The sequence below is a fragment of the Oryctolagus cuniculus genome, chromosome 2 (assembly GCF_051225735.1).
Source record: "Oryctolagus cuniculus isolate XC-2025 breed Fujian yellow rabbit chromosome 2, ASM5122573v1, whole genome shotgun sequence".
Lineage (NCBI taxonomy): Eukaryota > Metazoa > Chordata > Mammalia > Lagomorpha > Leporidae > Oryctolagus > Oryctolagus cuniculus.
Window position 1 is genome coordinate 110,679,598 of NC_142868.1, and position 27,342 is coordinate 110,706,939.

The window sequence follows — 27,342 nt, forward strand, 5'->3', positions numbered from 1 at the left end:
TGACTGGATGAGTTGGCGCAAATCTGGGGGATAGAGCATCGCTGAGCCTGGGACATCCAGACCTGGTGAATGTGTGGGAGATGGCTCAGATGTGGAATGCTAGTAAAGCTTAATTTGCTTTTTGATTGTGTTTGGTAAAACAAATAGACAAGAAGTAATTATCAAATTCTTCCCCTGAAGCCTTCTTTAAGATCTCTGCACTTAAAAGTAGCAAAGATTTCCTTTGGATTACCAAAAAGATAACAAACAAGCAAAAAGCTTCCATAGTTGTACAACCCACAAATGAAACCTTTCAAAGTCATAATTACCATTACAGCGTTTCAGATATAAAATTCTACCTAATAGATGACTTCTCAGAAATACTCAATATCTATTCTGAATATATTTGCTGATATTTCTGTTCACATAAACAAACGTAAAGTAACTAAAAAGCCTCATTTCGTAACTGTATCCACTTGATGAGAGGATATTCACCATCACATAACTAAGGGTAATTCTGAATAGGTGAATTCTTCAGCAACTGATCAGATTTATGCATTTGGACATTCTCCTTGGCTGCCTATTCTGTGGGCAATTTTTCTACTTCTGTTGAATTAATTTAACAATGCCATTACTTGAAATAGCCCAAGATATACAAAAATGTCAATGATTTCAAAAATGTCACCTTTTTTATGTAAAAAATGGCATTTTGAATTCTCTTAAAAATAAAAAATAAAGCATTTATATTGAAATATTCTCTGTGAAGACAGCTGAGAATCTGTGCAATACTCCACAGGTAGAAACTAATTGATCTTCAAGTGGGCATATTGGCCTTACCTAAATTGTGAGCAGAAATATGTCGGGTCATCAAAACATTTGGGGCAGTTGTTTTGATTTGAATATGGTAGGATGAATAAAATCTTCCCAGAAGGAACTTATTATATGCAGAATGTTCTCCTCATAAGTTATGGACAAAAATGGGGGTTTATTGAAGGCCATCAAACTTTCCAGTTTCTAAAGGGAACTGAGAGGAAGGAAGAGCTAGTTTTGAACTCAACACAGAGACATTTGGTGTATCCCTAGGAATTCTGGCATTTTAAGAGGATTAGTAGAGAGCATAAATATTTCTCTCTGTGCAAACACATTCAAGATTCAGAAAAGCGACGGCCCAGATCAAACGCAAAGCCCCTATCAAGCTAGCCCCTAAAAGCACCACGAACATCAAAAGCAATGTTTAGTCCTCATGTCAAAACAAAACAAAATCAAATCACAACCTTGATACCTAGTGCAGTCCTATTTAATGAACCAAATCATATACATCAGTATCGATTACACCAATTCTGGGGTAAATTTGCATTTTAACTGCTGTTTTGATGTCCCTAAGAAAAAAGTACTACAAAGTACCAGGCACTCACCTGCCAAGGAGATGCTACAGAAAAAAAAAAAAACAAAACAAAACATCCAAAGCACAGTAATAGTGGAGAATGCATTTGCCAAATCACATATTGCAGCATCTGATTTGGTCCATTCAGCCATCTTAAATGTTAAGTACTCCCATAGGCCCAATTTTACTAAGGTTCCTAGGAGACAATAGGGTCAAATAAGTAGGGAGAAAAGGCCTGAGGATTAAAATCCTGGTCTGCCAAACCAGACTTCATGCTTGTAATCAGGATTCTGGCATGAAAGGGAGGCAAGAGTTCAAGTGCACACCTTGTGCTAGGAACATTGCGTCCAGATTGTAAATTAATTTCCAAAGTATTAATCTTTCTCCATGTGACTGGACATTACAAAGTGTATGTAGAAATAATAAATAAAATCAAGAAGAAAAAAGACTTCACCCTACTGAAAAGAGAGAAGGAAATATCAGTAAGAGGAAAAACTGAAGATCAGACCAGAGGCTACTGGGCTAAGTGTAACATCACCGACCTCAGCTTGGGAGAATACTATTTCTACCATATAAGGGATGCATGTTAGAGAATGTGCATCTAATGCTTCAAGGACAGGAGTAGCCCAGCAGGCATGAAGACTTGGGGAATATCCAGACCTCTGCGTTAGGAAAAGAAAAGACATTTAAGCTGATAAAACAGGACAAAATTTGACTAGCCCCTTCTGTCCTTCAAAGTCATCGCAATACATATTTGGGATCCTATTTTCTTTGACAAATCAAATGCTTTCCGATAATAAGCTAAATTGATATTAAGTTAGAAAGTGTCAACTCACATTATAGAATGATACATTTCTTAGTATCAAGGAGAAAGGCTAAGAAACATATTAACTTTTTTTTTTTTTTTTTTTTTTGACAGGCAGAGTGGACAGTGAGAGCGAGAAAGAGAGAAAGGTCTTCCTTTGCCAGTGGTTCACCCTCCAATGGCCGCTGCGGCCGGCGCACCGTGCTGATCCTATGGCAGGAGCCAGGTGTTTCTCCTGGTCTCCCATGGGGTGCAGGGCCCAAGGACTTGGGCCATCCTCCACTGCACTCCCTGGCCACAGCAGAGAGCTGGCCTGGAAGAGGGGCAACCGGGACAGAATCTGGCGCCCCGACCGGGACTAGAACCCGGTGTGCCGGCACCGCAAGTAGTCCGTTTCCCACAAAACCATTATAACACTGTAGGAGCTAGCTACCTGTGGACTGCATCTGCTTCCTTTCTTGTGTATAGCTTGAGCTCCCACTAATTTTTGCACTTAGATTGCAAGTTAACTAGAAGTTGAAACAAAGTAGGATAAACAGGCAGCACTCCAGTTCTGGCTGTGAGTGGAAGCCCAGTGGAAGGTAGATGCTGTCACGGGTTTATTGACTTTAGAATACCATCAGGAACCCAAAGCAAAAGCTGAGTGTCATATCTATGTTCAAGGCCAAAAGAAGGAGACAGTCAGAAAGATGAAGTAGTCTTGTCTCAAGAAATGTTGCCTTGTTATTCAGTAAGGAAACCTCTGTCTGCCTACCTGTCTCCCATCCATCCCACCCTCCAAGGAGCTGTGCCCTAGAATCTCATGGCCTACGCTGGCCACACACTCCTCCTGGACCAGTCACTAGCCAGTGAGATTAGGGAGACTGACTGGCAGCATTAGAATTCCTCCCTGACCAGGCCAGGAATGTCTTCTCACCTTAATTTCGCGTGATCTTGGCCGGATTCCTGGCAAGTTATCTATTTGCAGGGATGCTGGGAGTAAAGGGGTGGAGGGGGGGAAAGGAAGGGAGCTGGCTGCTGGGTAATCAGTAAGCTTCCGCACTTGGATGACAGAATTTTCATTTCCTGGGTCTGCCATTGGGTACAGCAATTAGGATGCTGTATGGGAGTGTCTGGGTTCCAGTCCCAGATCTGTACCTTGTTCCAGCTTCATGCTAATCTGCCCACCCTGGGAGGCAGTGATGATGGCTGAAGCACTTAGGTCCCTGTCACCCCCAATCCAGGGAATCCCAGATTGAGTTCCTGTTTCTGGTTTCGCCATGGCCCAGTCCTGGATGTTGCAGGCATTTGGGGAGTAAATGAGAATATGGGAAATCTGCTTCATTCACCGTCTGGTTTTCTATCTCCCTCTGCATCTCTGCTTTTCAAATAAATACATTAAAAAAAAAAAAACACTTCAGAAGATTTGCTTCAAATCAGTGAAAGTCTCTTTAGAATACAATGAAAAATTTCCTTCTGAAACAGCTGTATTTATGTTTATGAATAAAACAAATACTTGGACCACATGTATAGAATGCAATAGATATATAAACGTAGCTTAAATTTATGATTTTATTTTCTTTCAATTAAATTATACATATTTCAAACACATTTTAATCTGTAGTTTTGAAATATGTAAAGTTCTCATACTAAAAAATACAGTGAGTAATGTAACTAAGACAATATCACCTCCTATTTACAGTTAGACTTCATTTTTCTTCAGTGTCATCAGTGCCACATCATTGTTTCAGAAAGTCATGAACTATAGCAATATATTTTTAGATCAATACCCTAGATAGCAAAGAAAATGTGCAAATGTACTTCTTTATATATAATGAAATGTTAAATTCCCAGCAGGCGGCCATAATTAAAGGGAAGAAGGAGAACTTCTGCTTTTAGACTTCTTTATTTGCCAAATACTTTGATAAGGGACATGCATTTATTTAATGTTTTAAATATTTGATTCATATTTTACTTTACCCTTATTATAAACTGCTAAAATGGTAACACTGGAGAAAAATGTTAAGAAAGGGGGAGAATATTTCTAATAGCTTGACTTAAAAAATGCCATTTGCCATGTAATCATTTTGATTCTGTATCTGCATTCATCATTTATCAAGAGCTGTGCCCTGGGGAGGAGCCCAATGTGTGTAACTGATATTGTGGAATTACCGCTGATGATCAGTTACTGTAATAGGTTGAGAGTGACTCAGTTTGTTAGAAGATAATTTAGTAACTGTCCATCAGCGGGCTCCTTCAGAAATTTCGTCATCCCTCCTGCTTTGCATAAAACACCATGAGAGTTGTGCTGGCCATGGTGTATGCCTGGGTTCAGTCCTGGACAGCACTCTGGTTGTTCTTGCATAAACGCCCAGGTGCTGTACCTGGTGTTTCCTGATAGCAGCAGACCAACAGCTCCCAATCACCAGGCTCTAAGAGTGTAACATGTTTTTATTCTTAAACCACGAAAAAACATCGCATCCTCTGAAGACCGAAGCTGCCTTGCTTTCATAACCTGAGAGACATCCGTTTCACAGAGTTTCATGAGCTATTTACTGGGGGCATCAGTCATAAACTATCTTGTGATTTAGAAAGTGTGTGTGTAAGAAAGGGATGGTTTACAAGTAGACTTTGAGGCGTGCAAAAAACTAGGATCAGTAAAAGGCCTAAGCAGAGGGAGGGGAACAAAACAAAACAAAAAAACAAACCAAAGGCCTTAAGATCTTGAATATATACATGTATGTATAGACAGAATAATTGTGTATATATATATGAATATATACATCTGTACATGTATATATGTGTGTGTACTTCAAGACGTGTGGCAAAACACAGTTGAAAGTTAAGTTTATTTTAGTGCAAAATTTTTTTTAAAATGCGTATGAAGATTCCTCAAAAAGTTCACAGAAAACACGTGTTATGAAAAATCTATGCATGGATTTCAAAAAATTTCTTGCACCAAAATATACTTATCTTTTAATTCTATTTTGCAAAACATTCTGATACTCTCTTGTGTGTGTGTGTGTGTATATATATATGCATGTTCATGTGTGAGTATATGTATAATATGTAAACATATGGATACATATGTATATAAGCTGGCCATTTTATAAGATACTAGTTTTCTATTTTGCTAACCATTAAGCAGTTTTACTAAGGCAATTGACCTAATTTGGAAATGTGTCACTTTCATTCCATGGCACCAGAAGAAATTTGAGTGAACCATGATAAGAAAGGGCTTCTTTCTCAGACTAAGACAATGATCAGATTAATTTGTCATCAGAAATCAGTGTGTTATTGTTGCTCATTCTAAAGGTCAGTGGCAAACAGCAGGCCACTGTGTAATATGGTGAGTTCTTTTTCTGCTGGGCTCTACCTAATCGTGCAAAGAAAGCTTTTATCTTTTGCTTCAGTGCTGAATTGAGTGGCTGTGCTGGCTTCCTTTTCTCTCATGAAGACAGTGTGAGAGGCAATGCATCTTTTGCACTCCAACCTTTCTTAACTTTGCAGAGGGAAAGGGGTTTGTGAGCTGTGTTTGCTTGATTGGTTTGGAGCTTAAACTAAGCGGGAAGTTTATGAATGGATTTTTTTTCTCAGTCCTTGAGCCAGTTCATTCACATGTGCGCATTTTTAATTCCAGAAAACTGCTATGTTTTCTTCTTAGAAGCAAGGGTGTCACCAGGACCATAAATAGCTACTGTCATGACACTTAGAATTCACTTGAAGGCAATCATCTTTTTTTTCTCACACAGGCCTGTCCCACTTTAAAAATTGAAAAATTGGTCCACATATTTATTGACAGATAAGGGAAAAAGTGCACTCAAATTATTTTCCTCTTGATTTAATTGCTTTATAAGATTTGGGACTTCTGTGAATAGCAAGCTTTTTTATCATCATGGAAAAAAATTAGCTGCATTGTAGTATTTATAACCAATATGTTGTTTATGATTTAGAAAATCCCTTGGAATCATTTCATAAACTTCAAAGAAAAATCTCATGTCATTTTTTTTCATCTGTCCAAAAAGGAAAGAAAAAGAAGAGGAGAAGGAGGGGAAAAAAAAAAAAAAAGCTAGGAATGACAGTAGTTACACAGGAGAAAGGAGATGGTGGGACAGAGGGGAAATGTGCGAAATACAAACAAAAAGACAAAAATTGATGCCGAGAAAAATGAAGTGAATTAAAGCAAGCAGGGAGAGCCACTTAGCAGAACAGGCTGTGCTCCGTGTATGCGGATCTTGCCAGTGAACTTTGCGAGAGTCTCTAAAGTAAGAACAGGGATATAAATGCCCACCAGGAACCAGACACAAGGAAAACACTTTTTCCCCCCATGCAGAAACAGAAAGAAATGATATGTTTAACACGCACCGACCGTCTACACAGTGCCAACTGCGTTCAAAAGCTCGTCTCTCAAATCAAAACCATGCTTGCTTGGACTCTGCAGATCAAACAAAGCTGTTTGAAGATAATTATGCCGTGATCCATCTGTGGTCTCCTTGTAGGTGTTTGGAAAAGTGAACTCAATATTCAGTAGAAGACTCTTCCCTGATATCTCGGGGTCAGTAGGATGGCTAACCGGCCCCCCCACTGAACTGAATTGGCCACAGATTGAAGGTCCTTGCCAGGTGATGGATGTTGACGATGCCTGCGTCCTCGCTGCACGACGGCTCGCTCCTGAGAACAGGAAGAGAGCCTGTCTCCCACTTGCAACGGTACTTCTGTTGTGGGCACTTTGCTCGGAAACATTTGAGTCTTATGATCAACAAGGTTAGGATTTCCCTTCCTATGCTTCCTCTTTTATCTTGGTCTTATTTGGTGGCAGAGGGCTGGGCAGAGAACTGGCCAGGCATTCTTCCCTCCAGCATACACCCCTACCTACTCATGGACTTGGTGGGCACGTTTTGGCCAACGAAACAGGCAGAAATCAGGAATTAATCATCAGTGTATTTCTACCGCACCAGCATGCAATCACAAAGCCTGAGATATTTTAAAAACTACTCAATAGCACAGGATGGCAGATACTCACTTTGGGGCAAATAGAGCTTTGAGAATAATGTTTTCAAAAGCACTCGCGGGTAAATATAAGGTGGTACAACGCCATATGGAGACTGGCTTTCTGACATATGGCTTGAATTAACAAGTTTAAAACTGTTAGGATCAGTTTTTCTTTCACTGAAGGCAAAAACCACAAGATTCAGCAGTGAAATATGCTCCAGTCGCTGATACAAAGGCTCACCAAACAAGCGGCCTCTCGGGCTAGGATTATTTTGTTGGCAGTAAGTGCAAGTTATCAATAGTACGACAAGTCAGAACACGACGAGGAATCACAGGACTGCCAAGGCTTAAGATCTCACTTTAAATAGTGCTTACGTGGGCCCACACCACACTCACCAGCGAAGGACACCGCCTCTTTGAAAGTAGCCTGTGAATTATGGTTATTACACCCTCCACATAAATTGTTGTGCCTGGGTTGATATGAAAGATATTTGAAAAGACAAACTTGAGTGACAGATGGAAACGGCTCAGGGCTGCCGTCTTCTGATCTCCCCTAATTGAACCTTTGTCGGATGAATTGAGCAGGGAAAGTTCAAAGATCCAGGGTCCGTATTACACAAATATTGTTTCATTTAATCAAAACTGTCTTTGAAGTGTGGCACTTGTGGACCACCTGTAGCTTTGAAATTTAAAGTCATTTAAAAGCTTTTCTGATGGCAGAGACAGTACCCAACTACAATAAGCTGCTGGACCAAATGAGAGAAATATCAAGATGGGAATGAAGGCAGTTTCCTATTCATGTTTCCCTTTATTGCCCTTTCTTTTTATTTCTTCCCGGCAAGCAGAGCTCTCCGAAGTTGTAAAGACAAGCCTCGCTATATCCAGACATCCATGGGGGCTTATTTGTATCATGGGAAGCGTGTTTTGTGATCTGGCATCTGAACTATAATTATTCCAGCTTTGAAATATGCCATCAGTGTTACATTGAGCCTGGCTAATCTGATTTTACTTCCTCTCTCTGTAACTCCCTATATGAAGATGAGTATAAAATTTCCCTCTCCTAGAAATCTGGCAATACAATTTCCTTGTAGAACTCCTTCTCAGTGGCATCAAATACATTTGTGGCCAGGATGGGAAATCTCTCTAGAGAAAGAAGGAAATAACCTACTAATTGGAACAAATGTCATCCCATTAAGACTTTATAGTGATTAGACATTTGGCAAAGTATTATCAGGGACATTGTCACCATTTAACCCAAAAAACAGCTCTGAGTTCCTCACATTTTATTGATGATACACACCCAAAAAGCAGAAATAAAGGCCCAAGTTCTCAAGACTTAAATGATTTGCCAAATAGATCACAGCTAGTCAGCAGCAGAAGGTACCTGAACATGGGACTGAAGTTCAGGTTCCACTTTTTTCCACCATTCTCCTCCCCACAGATCAGTCTCTCCAGCATCTTCCTGGCCACCTGGCCCTCAGGTGCATCATGAAGAAGCAGCACTGTAAGCACTATGGACGGTGGCCATGGGTCAGGAGGAAATGTTTGAATGCCACTGTCTGAAACAGGAGGGCAGCTTGAAAGCAATGAGGTGTCGGGAGCAGAAGAGAATCCCCAAGCCATTTTGGTTCCATGAAATCTTCGGAGCATCTTGGTCCTTGCTTTATTAATCACTGGGGTAATTCAACACATTTTTTAAAATGTATTTCAGCTGAGTGAAATACATTTCCTGCTGTAAACCCACATGACATGCAGGTGTTTCTGTAAATGCATCTGAGACAGCACTTTCTTGCAGCCTTGGCCCTATTGATTCAGGTTGGAGGGCAACTCCACATGGTTCCTCTTGCTCCTAAGACATGGTTCTGCCATTTAGGCTCATGAAAGCTTCCATTGGATCTGGTAACGATTAGTACTTTTTTTCTCAGAAAAATTTTTTTGCACCTAGATAACACTTTTTCAACCTTGCTGAAGAAAATTTACTTAATTGTTTAATTTGAAATATCAGGAGAGAATTGCAGGGCAGAGAGAAATCATAGGGAGCATCTGGTTCAAGCCAGTTACGTTATGAATTAGAAAACCAAGTCTCAAAACAGTAAGTGATTTGCAGAAAATCACACACCACCACCAGCCCCAAGTCCCTTGTTTATGCACTTCGGAGATTTTTCAGTCAAACTGCACTGCCTCAAATATTGTCTACTAAAACAAACACAAAAACAAGTAAAAAGCATTAGGTTACAGACAGTTTGATTCATCATCTCTTTATCCATCTGCTTTATTTCTTTCTTTATCAGAGGATAACCCTGGCCCTGCCAATGACATATTTTTTATTTATTACTTGGCTCCCTTCTTCCCCAGGAAAATGTGACCATTGGTATCCAGGTAAATTATTAACAACCAGCTCTCCAACAGGAAGGAAAATAACCTGATTTCTTGTAGCATGTTCTGATGGCCATGGTGTAGGTCCTCACTGGGCACCTGCGTGCTCCAGAGATCAAGCTCTCCAAAGCACCAGCTGCATCCCCAGGGTCCAGAACAGAGGCTAACACAAGCTGCCTGCTCAAACTCTATCTACGGACCTGTGATTGCAGGAATCACAAAGGCCAGTTTTCTGAAAACTTTTGGAATTCGGCTTCCCAAGTGTTTCCTGTAATATGCAAGGTTGCAGCATGTCTTTCTTGGGGACAGCTATGTCTGATAGTTTCATTTATTCTGTAGCATTGTCCAAGTTCACTGTCTCCTTATTGATTTTCTGTCTGAATATTCTATCCACTATTGGGAATAGAATATTTAAATATCTTACAACTGAAAAAAAAAGAAAAAAGAAAAAAAAAAAGAACAGTCATTATCCAAGCTTGCCTCTTCAGGGTTATTGGACATTGATTAGGTTCTGTTGTAACTTAAAGTAGAAGAAAGCATAAATGGACTCTCAGGTGACATTTCAAATGCACATTGAGGAAAAACTGCATTATTGCAATGAGACTCTGGTGTTTGGCAGCATTGTGATACAATGTCACTTTTCTTTCTTTTTTTTTTTTTTTTTTAACACTTGGAATAAGATTTGTTCTCTCCTTTGGGATGCAGGTCAAGCCTTTTGGGAGGCATCTGCACAACCTCTCCCTCTCTGCAGCCCCATTCCAGGAGCCACTGGCAGGATACCTGGGAAGCTCTGACCAAGACTTGAAGCAACTGAGAACTCGTGGTCTTTGTGGCAGGCTAAGGGAATCCACTGTGCCTGGAGTTGTATGCTTTAATACTGAGAAAAGGAACTCCCAATCCTGCTCCAGTAATTAGCATACGTGGAACTGAAGCCAAATCCAAACACACGGAAAGACTTTGTTCAACCACATATTTTTGATATTTTTAACTGCAAAACACTTTGTAGGAAATATGGCCCCTGAGAAGAACACATCCAACAATTTGGATGAACTTAAAGTCAAAACACCATTGAACATGTGAAGGAAGAAGAATGGCATGAAATGAAAAGAATAAAACCACACCTTCCTGTGTTGTACAAGAAAGTCACATCTTCAAGTGTTGAGCAGCTCTCTCAGTGAGAAGTATTTCTCAATATGAATTTTGGTATTTTACGTAGATGTATTTGGTTTCAACCAATGACCAACATGGTCCCAAAGAAATTTTATAAACCTCTCACACAAATATATGCATTCTCCATGTGTGTCTTATGGGGAATTAATAAGCTAGATTAAGATCATTTTGGATCTTTCTCACTATAGCATGTTGTGTGATTCATATTAAATTTCACAGAAATAGTGCAAATCAAGAAAATATCTTGCCCAAGGAATCTCAGTACTAGCATCGGCAGAGTCTACTGGAAATTTATACATTCAGAAATTTCAGGGAATTTGCACCTTTCACAAAAATCATACATTCAGAAATTCCATTCCAGGACACACATTTAATTTTAAGAAAATGATTTGAGGGCAAAAGATTTTAACCAAGGAACAGTCTTAGGATATCTAAAAGCCTGCAAGGCCTGGCTTCTGGTGTGATGCATTCAGTACCTGAATTCAGAATGCACCTCTCAGAGGCAATGTACATAAGCAGACACCTTTGTGTGCCCAAAGCTACTGCTCCCTTCACCCAATGCATACAGTGTGTGCTCAATAATTGCACACTGAATCAGATGGGAGGAAATGATATGAATTGACCCCAACAGCTAGTTGAAAACTTACCTCTATAATTTAAAATAACAAAGGAAGACTCCATTTTCAATTGGTTATATAGAAGAGGCATCTATTTTTCTTTACAAGCACTCTGACTTGTCTGTGCTAGAACAATGTTGACTTGAAACAAAAAGACAATTTTAGACACTTGAGACTCTTCAAAGAAGTCAGCCCTCTTACTAATGTTGGTTCCAATGGAAAACACATTTGAATTTTTCTTTCCCCTCTAATGAATATCTTGGGCAAAAATCTAAATTATTCGGACCTCTTAAATGAGGAAAGTGTAGGAAATACAGCCACAGGAGATTATTTTTTTTTCCTATTTACATGAAACTGGCTAATAACCAAACAGTCTGGTGTTTCACTTTAAACATGGAGTCATTTTTCTCACAGACCGTAAGTCAGCTGCCGTACCTGAGAGAACCTGTTTCTTCCAGATTTGTTCTTTTCAGGAGGTTTATTTCTTACTGATAATCAGCAATCTTAGGGATGTTAATACACTTCCGTCAGGCAAGGGGCAGGCCAATGATTAATTCCCATCCCATGAAAACACAATTAGTAATTCCCACCCCAAAAGGACAACAACTCGACTAATGAGCTGATTGAAAAAATGTAAGGCAGTAAAAAATACTTTAAGTGTCATCTTTTTTAAAGTATAAATAATCATAAAGCCAGAGTTTAATGTTACGTTCTACAGGCTGATGCAAAAACAAAACAAAAAGGAAAGCTCAAAGGTTTTCTCACAAAAGGCACAAAGACCAAAACCCATGTCAAGGATTGTACAGTCTTTCTTTCAAATATGCAGGTCGAGGAAGCTTGAAGAAATTTTATTGAAGAATGACAATGCTACGAACAAGGGAAAAAATTGACATTTTAGGAGTTTCTGCAATCCACAAAATTATTCTATGAATGTCAATGACAGTAAACGAGGCAGACTCAGGAGGCCACTTCTACCTTCACTTCCTCTGCCCTCCATGACTGACAAATGTTGTCATTTTTGGAAGCTTTAATTTGAGATGTTTCAAAGAGAAAGAGTCACGTCTAGTCCAAAAAGGGCATACGTCGTCTAAAAATAAAAGCGCTTTGGTAAGGAACTCAGGTGAAGTGTTTGCCCTCGCTCTCACTGTCTGTCCCCCTTCCTCTCCGCTGCCTTTCCACCCTTCCTCCCCACCCCCTAGTGTCTGTCTCAGGCAAACAGCTATATTAATAGTCAGCTCATAACCACATCATTTTGCTAACAGTCACAAAGCTATATTTAAATGCAGGGTGCTGCTGCCATGCATTCTATAGTATCTTTATCATGTTTTCAAAAAAATAAAATAAAAAAGCTCACTTTTGCACATCTTTGATCCCAGGTAGATGACAGAGGCCTCAGAAGCTTACTGTTGCTCCCTTTTCTTCCCCACCCTCAACAAGAGGCTGTCCTTGGACTTGGCCCCAGGCTGACCCTTGCCCATCTGAGCACAGGAAATACACCTAAGAGCCTGGGGCCCAAACTTAGTTCTTTAACTCCCAGGTGAGCTGATTTGGATGCATTTTTTTCTCTTTGAACCTGACCGGTAAAATGCACAAGAGTTTATGTAGAGGAGGCAGGGGGGCGACCCAGAGAGGCTCAGCTCCTCTCTGGCTTTCAGTGTCCATGGAGACCTCCTCCCTGCCCCCAGTCACACATCCATTCACTGAAAGATAATTATGCAAATATATACTAACTAGGCTTAGTTCCCTACTTAGACTTCCTTCCCACTCCCTGCATCCTAGCATGGGTGCTGACAGTGTTTTGGAAGAGTTACTAAATAGCTGGAAGGCTTTCTGAATATATCTATCCTGGCCTGTCAAAGCTAGAACAGCAACGGTCCATCTGGGCCTGGAAGACAATTTCTATGGTGTAAAATACTCTTTCAATTCTTTCCTACCATAGACAACCAGCTGGTGCTACAGTGAGACAGCCAAATCCACTGTGTGTAGCCCTCCACGCCAAGCTACAGAGTGGCCTCGGATGACCCTGGGGCCGCATCTTGGGAGCAGTGAGCGAACGCCTTCGAGAGGGCAGAAGGCTGTGGTTACACTGGGACACTGCCTCAAGCCCGGCTGCAGAGGGTGACTGTGGCAGGATATCCAGATTCCTCGAAAAATAGTTACAAATGTATTTTTCTTTCAACTTTCTGGATTTAAGCACAGGAAAGGATTTGGGGAGAAAGGAGCCTGAAGCTTTTCAAACAAATGGCTCCCTTTTCAAATGTCTATCCTAACCAGCAGCCCTTTCTGGCACATTTCCTGTTGTGTGACTCTATATCCCACTATAAAATCATAAACAGCATTTGAATTTGAATATATAGTCACAGTAGAGGAAATTGTTTCCTTCCCGGGAAGTCCTAGGATTCTACTCACCCCTTAGTTCTAAAAACGTAGCTTGTGGGGTATGCACTTGGCCTGGCAGCTATTAGTAAGATGCCCACACCCCACATCAGAGTACCTGAATTCAATTCTGGGCTCCAGCTCCTGACTCCAGCTTCCTGCTAATGCAGTCCCTGGGAAGCATCAGTGATGGCTCAAATAATTGGGTTCCTGCCACCCACGAGGGAAACCTGGATTGAGTCCACAACTCCTGCCTTTGGATCTGCCCAGTCCCATGCATTACAGGCATTTGGGGAGTAACCAATGGAAGAGAGTTCTCTCTTCCTCTCTTTCTTTTTGTCTGTCAAATAAACATTAAAAGAAAATAATAATAAATAAAAACATGGCTTGTAAATGCATTTCAGTACCGATGTATATGGAGTGTTTATAAGCCAAGTGGACCTGAAATGACACTGCTCCTCATTGAAAATCTCTATGCATTCACCTTTGTCCTTAATATATCTTCTGGGAAGGATGAAAAGAGTGACCTCACTGGATTTGCCAGGGCAGTGTGAGTCTGCTCAGAATACGTGAGTCACAAACAAGGGGACAAATTACCAAGCAACAGAGTCTTTATAGCTCCACACCTCATTGCCAGCCCAGAATCCCAGAAGCAAGAAGCCAGGAAAGCAGATTTAGCAGAGACGGCAGCCTGGGCTAGAACACAACCAGTCACTGCATTGTTAGACCAACTCACAAACAACTAGAAGAGAGAAAAGCAAAAACGAACGGAAAAACAAGTCCTTCTGTTAGGGTAAAGTAAGCAAGACTCAAACATGATTGGAAAGCCTCACTTCACAGTCTGGGGAAAGTGGTGCTGGCCCTTCTAGAAGGAGAGAACTCTTAGGGACCTTCCTGAGTGGCTTGATAACTGACACTCCCTTAGCTTGCTTTCTGAATCTTGCAGTGTCTGTTTTTATGGGGACCACTGCAGAGAGAGCATGCCATAGAGGTCAGCAACTAACTGCCCTGGCAGGGTCCTGCACCAACCGTTCCCAGTATCTGGAAGACCCTTGCTGGAGTCCTAGGAGCAGGCGTCTGAGGAGGAAGGCAGCGCCCGGCCTCATTGATGTCTGGAATGGCAGCCCTCTGATGTTGCTACAGTAAGGACAAAGAGTGTCCAGACTGTAACAATTTCGATCAAAATTTGCTCACTACTAGTTTGGCCAATGTATACCTTACCACCATTAGAGGTGTCAGACAGAGCCAGTGTGTGTCGTGAGAACGTCATTGATGGGGTGCCACAGAGAAAGAGAACATCGGTAGGACTGGCTTCTTTGCTCTTACAAAGAAAATAGAAAAATAGTAGAGACTGACAATGTCCAGATAACGTTCTAAAATCTTTGATGAATATGGTGATGAGAGCTAGGATGAAGGATTGAGATTGGATCACGCCAGCTAACGATGCCTCTTGTTTGTGGCTAAGGGCACTCTGCCTATTCGCAGGTCGTCAAGAGTTCTCCCTTCACTTGTGTGAGTCTGAGGGCAGGTTGGCTCCCTCAGGCACAATGATGGTTCTAATGCCCCAAGGTAATATGGGATGCAGGGTGACCACATGCCAAGTCTGCCTGGATTCTGACAGGGTTCTGGCACACAGCTTTCAAGAAAGGATCCATGATAAATTAAAGTTACAGCGAGATGTCACCACATACCAACCTGCCATTGTTAAGAGACTGATGATTTTAAGTGATGGAGAGGCTGAAGAACACCTCCCTGTCACTGACTAACAATGGAAATGGAAGTTATACTACAGCTGTGGAAAACTCTTTGGTACTTTCTACTAAAGTTGAAGATACTCATGTCCTAGGACCCAGGCATTCCATTCTTGCCTTGAAATGCTTGAGTATTCCATTGAAATGTACATAAATGTTTACAGCAGTATCACTCATAATGACACATTGCTGTAGGTGTGAAAGACAACGTTCTTCAAGCTTGAGACGCTGACTTGGGTGAGACTCACAGAGACAGCAAGTATAGGCAACAAAGACTTACTGTAGCAGGTGAAGCACACTCCCCAAGCAGATGGGAGCTGGGCCTCTGAAAGAGAGACTCAGCTCAGTTTGTGTGTGTGTGTGTGTGTGTGTGTGTTTTCCTCCAGGGCCCCTTGGTGACTCCACTTGCATGCTTACAGGCAAAAAATTTGAGTGGGGAGAGGGGTCGTCATTGTCAGGAAACCCCACCACCACCACCAACTCTGGCCAGAAGTTTCACTGCCAGCGAGGCTCTGGGCAGAGGTCCAAGGTAGAAATATGTTGCCGGGACACTCCCGCAGGTGTCACTGGGGAGGCTCCCATCAGGGTCCCCCACCTGGCCCTTGGTCATTCACTATGCAACCCCTCATGTAACATCCTGTACCATGTGCTTTACAAGATTCACTCCAGTTGTCCTCTCCCTTGGCTTGGCTGCTTGGGCTCGGCCTTTCCCACCTGGGCTCTGGGTTATCTCATGCAAGCAGGTAGGCTATCTGTGAGCTAGCTACTTTCTATTCGTTTTTTTAAGATTTATGCATTTATTTTGGAAGAGATACAGAAAGAGAGGGAGAGACAGAGACAAAGAGATCTTCCATCTGCTAGTTCTTTCCCCAGATGGCAGCAACAGCCCAGACTGGGCCAGGCAGAAGCCAGGAGTGAAGAGCTTCCTCTGGGTCTTCACATGGGTGCAGCTGCCCAAGCACCTGGGCCATCTTCTGCTGCTTTTCTGAGAAAATCAGCAGGGAGTTGGATTGGAAGTGGAGCCAGGACAAGAACAGACATCCATATGGGATGCCGGCTTCACAGGCAGTGGATTTACCTGCTACACCACAATGCCAGCTCCAACCTAGCTGCTTTCTAAACTGGCACTGTTAAGCAAGCAAAGAAAGTTATTCTAATTTAAGCATGTAAAACAATTTTAGTGGTTTTTTTTTTTTGTATTTTTCTCATTTTCCTCTTTTTTGCTGTTTGCTGCAGTCCCTGACTCCTGCCTCAATAAGACATGGAAACACAACAAATGTCCATGATCATCAACATAAGTTATGAATACTTATAAGGTGACCAACTACCCCAGTTTGGCCCACGATGAAGGAACACAGAACTTTCAGTACCAAAGTATAATTTTCAGATTTTCTGATATAGTAAGCAAGTAGACTGGAAGACACCTCCTTGTCCTAATTGGTAAAAAAGTTCAAAATGAAAAATTGGTAACAGCTATTAGACCATAAAAGAAAAGGAAGGCACTGTCTACACAAGTGGGGTAGACAAAGAAATGAATACAAAGAACCACAACTTGGCAGAACACTGAGCGGGACCCAGCACTGGAATAGGGAAAGTTACCTGATGTATTATTGAAGGCTTAGTCCGGACAAGTCGGAGACACAGAAACTCCAGGGTCAGGGGCAGGGGAATGGGAGCAGGACATGGGTGTTTGACACAGTGGTTAGGATACCACTTGGGACCCCAGCACCCCATATCCAAGTGACTGGGTTTGAGTCCTGGCTCTACTCCCAAATCCAGTTTCCAGCTAACGATTACCCCAGGGAGGCAACAGGTGCTGGCTCCACTGGTTGTGCCCCTGAATCTATGTGGAGACTCAGACTGAATTCTTAGCTCCAGGAATTCATTCTGGCCCAGCCTGGACTGTTGCTGGTATTCTAAAAGTAAACTGGTGATTGGGAGATCTCTCTCTTTCCTTGTCTCTCCTTCTTTCTCTCTGTCATTCAAATAAATACCTAAAAATAAAAAATAAAATAAAATAAAAAACTTCCAGGGGGTTTCATAGGGAGATTGCCACACTTTTGTGAGTCTTACCCCCAGAGACTACTAGATTCTTATTGTGAATATCATTCCATGCTTCCAGCAACAGAAAGCAAAAAAGAACCATTTTTTAATTTTTTAATTAATTAATTAATTTATTTTTTTTGACAGGCAGAGTGGACAGTGAGAGAGAGAGACAGAAAGGTCTTCCTTTGCCGTTGGTTCACCCTCCAATGGCTGCCGTGGCCGGCGCACTATGCTGATCCGAAGCCAGGAGCCAGGTGCTTCTCCTGGTCTCCCATGCAGGTGCAGGGCCCAAGCAATTGGGCTGTCCTTCACTGCCTTCCCGGGCCACAGCAGAGAGCTGGACTGGAAGAGGGGCAACAGGGACAGAATCCGGCACCCTGACTGGGACTAGAACCCGGTGTGCCGGTGCTGCAAAGCAGAGGATTAGCCTATTGAGCTGCAGCGCCGGCCAAGAACCATATTTTTAAATATGCAGGAGCATTCTGGTTTTCTTAGCAAGGTCTGCCTTCAGGAGAAAAGGATGAGTAGCATTCACATCTCCTAAGGTTTTAGTAGCGTGCTGAGGGATAGAAAATCTCCAGCTCCTGCTCCCTCTAACTACCCTGTCCCACCTGAAGAGAAAGTATTTGTGAAGTGCAAGATCCAGAGCTCATTAAAAGATGGAGACCATAGGGGTATAGAGCACTCCCACCCCCATGCCTTACCACTACATTCCTGAATTCTAGTTTACTGCAGTTTCTTTTACTGGGTACATCCTGTCCATGTCACAAAAAAAAAAAAAAAAAAAGTTACAATGCATATTAAAAGGTAAAATTTTCAGTTAAACAGACTGAACAAGCATCAAAAAGGAAGTCAGATAGAGGAGGAATGTTAAGCTAGCAAATCAGAAAAAATTTAAGACATATAATTAATGAGACAGGGACTTAATGGAAAAAAGAGACAGCAAGAAGGAATAGATAGAAAATGTAAGCAGAGAGAGGGAAAATCCTAAGAAAGAATCAAAAAAGAGACACCAGAAATTTAAAACCTTGTAAATTAAGCTTTTATAAGCCTTTGATGAGCTCAAAAGTAGAATGGACACGGCTAAGGAAAAAAAAATCTCTTGAATTGCAGGATCTGACCCTGGAAATTCTCAAAACTAAAAAGAGAGAAAAACCTGAAAAAAAAAAAAGAGACAAATCCAAGAATTGTGGGCAAACTACAAAAGTTGGAACTTTGCATAACAGGCACAGCAGAACAAGAATAAAGGAAGAGAAACAGCACTTCAGCAGTAGCGACTGAGAATTTCCCCCACGTTAGTATCAGACGCTAAACCACAGATCCAGGAACCACAGATGCAGAAAACATCACGCAGGATAAAATTGCCACCCCCCACCAAGTTACACCTAAGCATAGCTTGTTCAAGGTAAAATTGAAGAAAAATGATTGAAAGAAGCTTGCAGAAAAACATACACTTAACAAATAAAGGAATAAAAAATCAGATCCAACTTCTTAGAAATAAGACAGTGGAGTGAAATATATAGTGTCATGAGAAAAAATTGTACTGACCTTGAATCCTGTACCCTGTCAAGTCATTCTTCAAAACAGAAGGAAAAGGGAAGACCCTCAACTAAAAATTGAGAGCATCTGTTTCCAGGAGACATGCCTTGCAAGAAATGTCAAAAGAAACTCTTCAAGGAGAAGACCAATAGAATCAGCAAGGCCAATAGAAAACAATAATAAATACAGTGAAATCATAGCAAACATCAATGGCTTAAATATAACAATTGAAAGACAGAGATTGTCAAAATGACAATCTAAAGACACATATAGATTTAAACTAATGGGTGCAGAGAGTGGGAGTAGGTGTACTAATTTCAGACAGAGTAAGCTTCTGAACAGGAAAGAATGACATTACACAGTATCAAAGGAGCACTCCAGGAAGATATAAATTCTAATGTGTATTTGCCTTAAAAGACAACATTAAAGGGGCCGGCGCTGTGGCGTCGCAGGTGAAGCTGCTGCCTTCAGTGCCAGCATCCCATTTGGGCACTGGTTCGAGTTCTGGCTGCTCCATTTCCAATCCATCTCCTTGCTGTGGCCTGGGAAAGCAGTGGAAGATGGCCCAAGTCTTCGGGCCCCTGCACCAGTGTGGGAGACCTGAAGAAGATCCTGGCTCCTGGCTTTGGATTTGTGGCCAATTGGGGAGTGAACCAGCGGATGGAAGACCTCTCTCTCTCTCTCTCTCTCTCTCTGTTTCTCTCTCTGTGCCTCTTCTCTCTCTGTGTCACTGTAAATTTCAAATAAATAAATCTTTTTATAAAAAGGACAACATCAAAATACATGACATGAAAGCTGATAGGGCTGCAAGGGTAAATGGGTTAATCTACTGCATTTGGACGCTTAAGCGCCCAGACATCAGCAGTGGGCATGTCCAGCAGGAAGAAAACCAGAAAGGACACGACTGAACTGAACACCATCAATTGACTAGATACAGTCTACTTCCTCCACCCGCAGAAGGAACCACATTCTTCTGAATCTCACATGAACACTGCACCAAGATGGAGCGCATTTGGGTTATAAAACTTACCTTAACCAGCTTAAAGGAATGATGTTGTTCTGTATCTCAAACCACAATTCAATGGAATCTAAGGAAAGCAAATAACAGAAAAATGCCGTAAAAATTGCAGAATACTATCAAATTTAACAACATAGTTCTAAATATATCACATGTAAAAGAAAAAGTTCAATAGATTTTTAAAACATTTTGAATTAAATGAAAACAAACCCACAAATTACCAAAATCTGTGAGAAACAGTAAATGCAGTATTCTGAGGAAATTTATAGCATTGATTGTATATATTAGAAAAGAAAGAGATCTGGTCGGCGCCACGGCTCGCAGCGCCGGCACACCGGGTTCTAGTCCTGGTCGGGGCACTGGATTCTGTCCCAGTTGCCCCTCTTCCAGGCCAGCTCTCTGCTGTGGTCAGGGAGTGCAGTGGAGGATGGCCCAAGTGCTTGGGCCCTGCATCCCATGGGAGACCAGGAGAAGTACCTGGCTCCTGCCATCGGATCAGCGCGGTGTGCCGGCCGCAGCACGCCGGCCGCAGCGGCCATTGGAGGGTGAACCAATGGCAAAGGAAGACCTTTCTGTCTCTCTCTCTCTCACTATCCACTCTGCCTGTCAAAAAGAAAAAAAAAAAGTAGAGATGAATTTGAAAATGGGAAATCAATAGAGAAAATCAATGAGGCCAAAATCTGGTTCCTTTAAAATATCAATACCACCGAAAAGTCTGTAGTAAAGCTAACTAAAAATAAAGCAAAATATAAAGTTAGGAGATACAAATTAATAATATCAGAATTGGAAGGGGTTATAATTACATGGCTGATGGATACAAAAGGAAAATCAAAGAATAATATGAACACCCACAAATGTGATAACTTAGATGGACTACACCTACTCCTGGGAAGGTACAATCTGCCACAAGTCAGACAAGAAGAAATAGACAATGTGGATAGGCCTGTAAAAAAAAAAATTGTAAAAGCAATTGAGTTAATAGCTAAAAAATCTTCCAAAACAGAAAGCACCAGGCTCAGATGGATTTGTGAATTCTATTAAATAATTAAGAAAGGAATTCCAGTAGTTCTCCACAATATATTCTAGGAGAGAGAAGCAGAGAAATAATTCCTAATTTATTCTCTGCAGCTGACATTACCTCAATACCAAGCCCATGGCATTATCAGAAGATCACAGATCAATATCTCTCATGAAAGCAGATGTAAAAATTATCAACAAAATGTGGATATATTGAATCCAACGATGTATTAAAGAAGTATATACCACAACCAAATTAGCTTTATCTAAGATGCTAAAAGCTTAATGTAATCCATCACCTTAACAAGTTAAAGAAGAAAATTCACATAAAAATACCCATAATTAAGGGAAAAGCACATGGTAAAACCTAACACCAAGGCATGATTTAAAAAAAAAACACTCTCAACAAATAAGAAATAGAGGGAAACTTCCTCAGTTTGTTAGAGAACATCTACAAGAAGTCACTGCTAACATTATATTTAATAACGAGAAACTTGAAGCTTTTCTGCTAAGATCAGAACACAATGTTAATGGTCACCACTGGTTTCAGCATCAAACTGGAAATCTTAGCTAATATAATAAGACAAGAAAAGGAAATGAAAGAGACACACAAATATAAAGTAAGGAATACAATTGTCTCCACAGATGACAAGATCTTCTTTGTAGAAAATCAAGCGATCAGGGTGAACAGCAGGGCAAGAAGTTTAAGCTACTGCTTGAGATGCCCACATTCCATACTGGAGTCCTTGGGATTGAGTCCCACTTCCTCTTGTGTTACAGCTTCCCACTAATGTTCCTGAGAGGCAACAGATGATGGGCCAAGTCCATAGGTTCCCACCACATACACGAGAGACTCAGACAGAGTTCCTCACTCCTGGCTGTTTCTGGCAATTGGCAAGTAAACCACATAAATGGAGGTCTCTCTTTCTGCCTCTCTTTCTCTCTCCATCATTTTGCCTTTCAAATAAATAAATAAATTTTTTAAAAGAATCTATAAAAACATTCTGAAACTAACAAGTGATTTTAGAAATGTTGCAGGACATAAGGTTAATACACAAAATTAATTACTTTCTATTTACCAACAATGAACAAGCAGAATTTGAGATAAAAAAACATTTTATGTTTACACTTATACCTACCAAAAAAGTGAAATGCTTGGGTATAAGTCTGAGAAAGTATTTATGAGATCTATGTGAACAAAAAAGGCAAAACTTTGGTGAAAGATATCAAGAAGAAACTGAATAATTAAAGCAGTAGTCCACGTTCATGGATGGAAAGTCTCTGTAATATGTCAGTTCTTCCCATCTCAATCTGTAGATTCAGGCCAGTCCAAATCAAAGTCCAGGGAAGTTATTTTATGGTTACCAATGAAGTGATTCTAAAGTCATGTGGAGAAGCAGAAGATCCAAAATAACTAATTCATTACTGAAGGGAAAGAAGAAAGAAAATTGACAGTACTAGACTAGAAGACTTATAACAAAGTCACAAAAATCAAGACAATGTGAAACTGGTAAAGTAACAGGCAAATAGATCAGTGGAACAAACTAGAGAATACAGAAATATATATATATATATATATATAATGTATATAATCTATAATATGTTATTATAGATTAATAATTAATTTTATAATTATTTATAATATTTAATTATATTAAATAAGTAATAATTATCCAATAATTTAATTATTATTTTATTATTTAATAATTAATAATTATATTTATATGATATGTATACGATTTCTTCAGTAGATGAAGATACTTAAAATTGGTAGTTCTCAGAAAACCAAGGTGACTGGCCACTCTACAGTAATGAAAAGGGGTAAATGAATACAACTTCTTTGGTGAATCTCAGAAGGGATTGATGATGTAAAGAAGTGAGACACCAAACAGTAGGTTCTATATGATTCATGATGATCAGACTGCTAAAGTAGACAGAATTGCCTTGTATGATAGGAGAAGACACACAGACAAAAAGAAAAGCACAGACATTGCCCATAATGTGTGGGACGGGGAGTTATGATCAGGAAGCCTTGTGGAATTTGAAAATGCTTTTAAGAACAGACTAGTAATGAATAAATAAGCAGATGTGTTTTTAGTTATTCCATTTTTCTATAATTGCATTATATTTCACAATTTTAAAGGGTTAAAATAAAAGACAGCAGGGATGAATAGCATTATACTACCACAAACAGAGCCCTTCCTCCATGTCTTTTCTGGAATGTGTGTGTTCAATAGAAACTGTGTAGAACTTCGTGTTGGGATACCTGGTTCGATTCTGTATTTGCCATTATTTCTCTCCATGACCATAGACAAATTGCAAAATAGATGTGAACTTATTTCTTACTTGTGAATGGGATAAACATTGGCTCCATTTGACTGAAGACAAATCTACCCTATGTGCTTGGCACTTTCCATAAATCTTTGGTGCTATCTAGCATGGAGATGAAAATGCTTACTTCAAGAAGCTGTTGTGAAAATTGAAAGAGATAATGAACATAAGATGTCCGACAGAGTGAGGCACACTGCGAGCTGATTAGAGAGTGTTAGTTATTTTCCCTGCATCCCCAACCTGTAATGGTTTTAGGGTCATTCACGATGAATGCAGTCTTCCCATATTTCCAGGGAATCTTATGTCCCAGTTGGTTTCAGAACAATGCGTTCTGCAGGCACAAATGTGCATGTGTGGAAGCAAGTCAGAGGGAGCAGCCACTGCACTGCTGTGGAAAAGGAGTACTGCCAGTTCCTTCAGCAAAGTCTACTCTCAAGTGCGGTTCCTGGTGGCCAAGCCCAGCCACTCTTAATTCTGAGAGTGGAAAAAGATCTAGGAGATAAGCTTCCTATTCACCATGAGGAGAACAAACCCTAAATTGAACTAGAATGGGCATGATGTGACTGTTAACAAGAAATAATAGAAAACACAAAAGTTCTACCATACATCACCAAGTTCTGAGTAGGGATGCCCCATTACTATTCCAAGCAGACCGTGGAAGCCCAGTGTTAGGGATTTCATGGTGCGGAATGCATGTTGTCTGCCTGGATGGAGCTTTGAGGCACTGTGGGTTCATATATTAGGAGAGAAAGCTCGGATAAATAAACATGAGCTACTAAGACGTGCGATAGGTTGGCCTTGCACTTGATTACGTGGTATAAATTCAGCCACTATTATGAAAACCCTGAAAAGGATACAATTAAGTGTAAGGGTGGACCAGCATCTATGCAATATTTACTGTGTGGCAGATCCTTTACGGGACTGCAGCCATATTAATTCACTTGGTCCTCATTGCACCTCTATTTCAGAAGTGAAGAAATTGATGCTCAGAGAGTAAGTGATTTGTCTGCAGCTTGTTGGAATGAAGTATTTGCACCAATTTATACAGCTGGAGTTAAGGTAAAGCCCATTTTCTTTCCACTGTAATGGGAGAGCCATTTATTAAGCCCTCTCTAAAATGTCGTAAGTCAACATACCCTAGCAGTGTTCCATAATATCCTAGTATCCTAAGGTCTCATTGGTGGAAACACAAACTAATTCTCCTTGCAGGATTTCTCACCACGGAAGAAGATAAATTCATTTTACAAATCTATTTTGACATTCAAATCTTTTTTTAAATTTCTTTTCTTTTTTAAGCTTTATTTATTTTCTTGAAAGGCAGAGTTACAGAGAGACCGAGAGAGAGAGAGAGAGAGAGAGAGGCAAAGAGAGAGATCTTCCATCCACTGGTTCACTCCCCAAATGGCTATGGCTGCAACAGTTGAGGCTGGGCCAGGAGCTTCTTTTGGACTCCCATTTGGGTACCCAGATCCAAGCACTTAGACATCATCCACTGTTTTCCCAGATGCATTAGCCAGTATTGAGAGTTGGATCAGAAGTGGAGCAGCCAGGAATCAAACCAGTGCCCACGTGGGATGCCAGCACTGCAGGTGGTGGCTTAACATATTGTGCCACATCTCTGTCCTGCATCGCCCCCAAATCTTTTTTTTTTTTTTTTTTGACAGGCAGAGTGGACAGTGAGAGAGACAGAGAGAGAGAGAGAGAGAGAGAGAGAAAGGTCTTCCTTTGCCATTTGGTTCACCCTCCAATGGCCGCCGCAGCCAGCACACCACGCTTATCCGAAGCCAGGAGCCAGATGCTTCCCCCTGGTCTCCCATGTGAGTGCAGGGCCCAAGCACTTGGGCCGTCCTCCACTGCACTCCCGGTCCACAGCAGAGAGCTGGCCTGGAAGAGGGGCAACCGGGACAGAATTCGGCGCCCCAACCGGGACTAGAACCCAGTGTGCTGGCGCTGCAAGGCGGAGGATTAGCCTAGTGAGCCGCAGCACCGACCAGCCCCCAAATCTTTATCTCTGCTGGTACACAAGTGCTCTGTGGAACCCAGGTTGGGCAACGATATTTAAGCTCTCACACAGAAACTTCTCTGGATATACTTCTTATACATAAAAAAATGGGAAGTGTGACATCTCTCCATAAATCCCAGACAGTAAAACTTCATATTCTTATGTAGTACAATAACAATGCCACAGCATCCACAGGGGATATATTCTGAGATGTCCCACAGAAGGCTGAAACCACAGATAGTACTGAACATTCCACATAAAACTGTGTTCCTTTCCTTATACATACATACATATGTTATTTAAAACTTATGGGGGCCAGTGTTGTGGTATAGCAGGTTAAGCCACCACCTGAAATGCTGGCGTTCCATACGAGCACTGGTTACTGTCCCAGCTGTTCCAGTTCTAATCCAGCCTCCTGTTAATGGCCTGAGAAGAGCAGCAGCAGATGGCCCAAGTGTTTTGGGACCCTGCCACCCATGTGAGAGACCTGGATGAAGCTCCTGGCTCCTGGCTTCAGCCTGGCTCAGCCACCTGGGGAGTGAACCAGCAGATGGAATCTCTCTCTCTCTCTCTCTCTCTCTATCCCCATCTCCCTCTGTAACTCTGTCAAATAAATAAATAAATAAATCTTTATAAAAAGTAAACTTTTTTTTTACAAAAAGGGAATTTGTTCCTAGAATTTTTCATTTAATATTTTCAAGCCATGGTTGACTACATAGAACAGCAAGTGCAGAAGGCAAAATCTCACATGAGAGGGAAACTACTGTACCCTCACTCTGTGGGCACCAACCTGACTGTGTGCTTTATCACAGGGAGTGGGGAGAGCTCACATCTCTCAGCAAATAGCACAGTTGTTGTCTTCACTGCTCATTCCTTCAAGGAGGTCAGAATCTTCCCTAAGATCATACCCACAGGGCAACAGACTTAGAAACAAACCGATTCTGGGTAGCGATAGGTTCTTCCATCTGGATGCTCGCAGAACCACCAACTGAGCCTTTGAGAAACCCTCATGTGCAGCTTCCAGCAGGCAGTTCTGGGTCGACAGGGCTGTTCTGTTGTTCTCATCTCACTCATCTGGGCCAGAGAATCTGTGTCCCCCAATGGAGTAACTCTACTTCCTTGATAGCAAATGTAGAAAATCAAAAGTTGCAAGAACTGCCTTGGAGTTCTTGACTTAGAATAAAATTTTGTGAACAAATTGAAAATACCCAATGCATATGAATAGAGATTTTCGTGAGTAAACTACGGCACACCCATACAGTCTAACACATTGTGTATGATTAAACATCATATTATGGAAGTAATTCAGAGACTTAGTCATCCCTTGCTAAGGGGTCCACTGCACAGCCCTCAACTCTGGGTCAGTTTTTCCTTTTGTGACATCCCTCTAAGCCACTTACCTAGCCAATGTCATAGATAAACTTCCTCTCCTCCCTTGGGTAGACTTGGAAAATTGACATATAAGCACTCACAGATGGGTCCACCCAGGACTCACCATATTCTGGGCCTTGACGATATAGGCAGGCAGATAGGATAGACTGAGTAGGTTTGTGAGCTGGAAGATCACACCATCACCACATCCCTGTGTGATCTCATGCCCCTACCTGATGCCACCTGGATGCCCACCTGCCAATCAGACTATGTAACCACTCCCATTTGGGAGTGAATAAAAGGCAAGGACCAAAGTGGGCCCCTCCTTTTTGTGCTGCCCTTGCTGCCCATGCCTTTGGGGCACGTGGCCTTCATGTCACCCGCACTCTGCTTTCCTGCCTGCATGCTTGCTACCCTTGGCTTGTTCCTGGCCTGCTCTCTACTTGATGTGGACCCGACTTAGTATCCAGATTTTTCTTTCTCCCCTAAATAAAGCCCTCTCTTTCCTACTCATTTCTCTCACTAAATAAAATCCTTAAACTTACCATGTTGTCTGGTCTATTTAAGCCAGTATTCAGAATTCCTCTCC

General features: G+C 41.3%; 1 long non-coding RNA gene across 12 annotated transcripts in view; it reads right to left on the reverse strand.

The window, feature by feature from the left end:
• Window positions 1-27,342, reverse strand: part of LOC149127989 (uncharacterized) — a 159,262-nt gene that overhangs the window by 84,940 nt on the left and 46,980 nt on the right. For 10 of the 12 annotated variants that reach the window (XR_016230193.1, XR_016230201.1, XR_016230196.1 and 7 more), the window contains one exon: window positions 20,045-20,102. This is a non-coding gene — a long non-coding RNA (uncharacterized LOC149127989). Of the gene's footprint in view, window positions 1-18,875; window positions 19,745-20,044; window positions 20,103-27,342 lie in introns of those variants that run through there. The other 2 variants (XR_016230199.1, XR_016230194.1) reach the window with 1 other exon arrangement.